Raw genomic sequence first — 4,136 nt, 5'->3', positions numbered from 1 at the left:
TTAATATCATCAAAACACACACAATATGATTGGGGAGACTGTGGTTAAAATGGCATCATCTCATGGACTGTTTCTTCCCTTTTCTATCTACTTTTACAATAATCATGGGACCAGTGCATCCCTGAAAGAAGCAAAGTCTCTAACTATTGCATTATCAATTGCAAACTAAGTGCTACATGGGACCATGTTTTATGACGCAAGGGGGAGAAAGAGTATAATTTCTACTTCTGATGCAAGAGGCAGAAATACTCCAACTTTGACAAATGATCCATGTTTGAAGATGCAATTAGAAAAACCTCTCTCTTACTTATAAGACGAACAAGCATGATACAGATGAGACTGGAAGAAATATCTAACTCTTAAGCAACCTGATATAAGGAATTTGGCTTGATTTTCCCCACAAGGCAATATTGGGGGAAAAACAGCTCAGAACCTTGAATTTTTAAGGTTTATTTCTTCCAAGAAACCAACTTTCTTTCTATCTCTGACTTTTCACATCATATGAATTCAGAACATAGCCCCTGTCTAAAAATAATATTTCTTCAGAATAGAAAAATAAACTTGCCTGTACATGGAACATTTCCAAAGAGAGAACATGAATAAACAGGTTTTTAATTTTAGGTGGAAAATAGACCTTTTGGCCCACATTTAATTGCAGATAAGAAACTCCCGGATACAGGAATTAACCAGCTACTTTCCAATGGTTGTTTACTTTAAATACACAAATTAAGATCAAGCTATTTCTTTACAGAGGAAATAATTAACCATATACAACACACAGCTGTAGTTAAAGAACTCAGTTGTCCAGAAATCAAGTAGCAAAGGAAGTTTTAGTCATCATCTTATACCCTAGAATCATGCTCTCCTCCAAACAAGTAGCATTAAGCTGTTTCCATGTAAAAATTGAAAACCTGAAGAGCCGTACCTTATGAATTGAGTGGGAAAGTGCTTGTGTGACGGCTTCCAACCTCCGTGAGAGTTTAAGCCTTGTGCACTGTATCTTTACCCATATGACTTTCTATTCCAAAGAGCAAGAGTCCGACTTCTTCAGTTTTATACTCTGCTGGGTTTTGAAAATTGGAAGCACACTGTTCAATTAAGAACCAATTAATGTGACATTCCACCATGAAAGAAGTGTTAGGCAAGAGGAACCCGCTGCAAACTAATCAGTTTCAAGTTTCATTGACTCATGATCTGCTGTTTCTTAAAGGCATGAGTATTTTGCATTTATATCACCTCTAGCTCTTGGAACTTGACTGACTTTATAAACTATGCAGGGTCAAGTTGAGTCAGGATTACATGGCGACCTTCCCACAGTAGCCCAGTTTCTGCAAAAATGTGCATACCATGGGTGTGTTCTTTCTCTCATATTGGTACTAAGTCATTGTTTTGCAGCTGATATTCCTATTTACCATGTGACTCAAAGATAAATAGCAACCAAAATCTCAAAGAACATGCGTGGTAGTCTAATTCTTTCAGGCACAGTTTGTGCCCATGAACTTCAGTTTCCTCATCTCTGAAATGGAAGCAACAGGATCTGTTAAATGGAGCTAAGTTGCTGTGTCACTCACTGCCTGAAAAGAATAAGCCCTGGTTTTCTGAATAAATGCCAGCCTCAGCAATTAGTCCATCAACTTAAATTTTTCTTGCAGTTTCAATTAGATTGAGAACCCTTCCCTGGTTTCCACTCAGGCTGTTTTGCAACACTTTTGCAAGGCTAACAGCTGTCTTATTCCACCCTAGAGAGAGCTCTATTTCAGCTACTCGTGCATTCCTAGCTCATAAAGCACTCCAGGAGCCAGTGGGTGAAAGGCACTGTTTAGCATCAGAAGATGATATTTGTTAGTGGTAAGTAAGCTGCGGCAAAAAGGCAGGCAGTGGTTACATTCTTGTTAACAAGTCACTCAACAGTCTTGTTGAAGTCACTGTACCAATATTTGGTTGAATATTGCATAACTCAAGAGTGGTATATTTTATAGAGTATATTTTTTAATGCCAAAAGAGAGAGAGAAACACAACAACAAAACCCCAAAGATAGACATTCACAGTCTCAGCATCATCTCCCATTTCAAAATGAATGTACAAGGAGATGGTCTATGCAGTTGTTTAGCAGGTTTTTTTCTAAACATTATTTAAGGCAGGTTTCCAAATAATATTCTAAGAGAAATAACTTCCCCCAAATTCCATTCAGACCCAGAGAGTTATATCCTATTTCGTTTTCCTCCATCCTCTCCTTTTCCATCTTCATTTTCTGTTCCAGTCATTCTTACCTCCTTCCACCATGCTCCTTTTCACTCTAAGAGACCTCAGCAAAGCTCCTCAGACTCCCCCTTCTACATCTCTGTTGCTCATTGTTCACTTGCGTCCTTGCCCTTCCTTTCCCTTCTCTCTCCTGCTATGAACCAGGGAGCCTGACCTTGGTGCCTCATGCATCCCGCCTTCCTTGACAGCTAGCTTCAGTCAGTGAGAGGCAGGAGGAGAGGTATTTATTCCCTATTCTTTCCCTCCTTTGGCCATGGATTACTACTGAGCCTGCTGCTAGCTCCTCATTCAGGGCTACAGCTTTTACTGGGCTCTGGTAACAATATTTCCTTTCCTTGCCCTTCTGCCTAGAGGCAATAATAAATTTCTACTATTTCTAGTCTCTGACTACAACCACCTCGCTGATTCCTGACTCTGGTTCACACTTTTGTGATCAGCAATCAGTTTCTTCAGTAAAACCACTTGAGTTGGATTCTGAATTCTGCCAAGACTCTGGTTCTCCTCTCCTGCCTTCCATCTTCTTTCTTCTTCCACCCATTTATTTCTCTCTCCCTCTTTCTTTTTCATTCTTTCTCTCTCTTTCTTTCTTTCCTCTCTTTCTCCTTCCTTCCTTCCTTTCCGCAAAATATATTGAATGCATGTGGAGCTTACTACCCGATTTGAATTGATTCACTGCCTGAATTATCTCAAAGTCTGACATATAAGTCCTTATTTCTGTTTTTATTGTTCATATAATGCACATGGAATAATTAATCACTAGAAAATTTTACTTTATTTAGTGGTTATGCTGATATAAAGGTAGTAACAAAGTTACCATTTAAAATGAGAAAATCATAATTCATTTAGTTCAAATACTATAATGACAGTGAAATATTAGCCAAAATAAATTTTCTATTTATTTGTATAATGAATGTCTTTTATTTTAATCTAGTGATACTAGTAGCTCTCTTAGGGATTAAGACTAATTTCAGAACACTCCCAAAGGAGTCCTATTAAGAGGTAGTAAGTATTTAGTGAGAAGACTCAACTTCAGAAAGTACAAATTTACTCTTGTTATATTATAAAAGATATTAGATAGTTTTAAAATGGTAACCAAATATTTGTAGCTTGCATGCTTCCTTACTCATTACAATATTTGTCATGAAGATGAATTAATGTTGTGCCATTTTCTATTCTCATTACAATCTTGGTCTTAAATGTTTAAATTCTTTATGAATTATAGCAGAAAACTGTATGATGTTGACATTTTTAATATTCTGATTTCTGACTGGCTGGCATTTCTACTCCTCCTCCCCCTGAAACAGTTCCTACTAATATAGGAGAAAGGTTTAGGATAGGTAGCCAATGAGAGAGCAGAATATTAAAAAGGTAAACAGAGTAAAGTATTTTCTATAAATTCAAAAAATGTACTAAAACATTAAGATTCAATATAACTCATACTTACAAGCAAAATATGTAATCATAATTGTAAAAAAAATCCCCGTTTTAAAACTTTCTCATTACTCTGATAAAGATAAAATATAATTATTCAAGACTAAAAATAATCTCCTAAACATTTTGTAAGAGATTGTGGATATTTTTTTTAAATCAAAGTTACTAAAAATGAATATACAGATCACTTCATTCACTCTGCTTATGGTAAAACATTGTATTGTTTCTTCTGTAATAACACTAATACCAACAGATAACGTAGAAATGAACATTTATTTTGAATGAATGCAATGCTATTCATGTTTCAGAATAAAGAATCCTTAAGCCGGGCGCGGTGGCTCAAGCCTGTAATCCCAGCACTTTGGGAGGCCGAGGCGGGTGGATCACGAGGTCAAGAGATCGAGACCATCCTGGTCAACATGGTGAAACCCCGTCTCTACTAA

Source organism: Cebus imitator, unplaced genomic scaffold (assembly GCF_001604975.1).
Source record: "Cebus imitator isolate Cc_AM_T3 unplaced genomic scaffold, Cebus_imitator-1.0 Scaffold101, whole genome shotgun sequence".
NCBI lineage: Eukaryota > Metazoa > Chordata > Mammalia > Primates > Cebidae > Cebus > Cebus imitator.
This window is presented reverse-complemented; position numbering follows the sequence as displayed.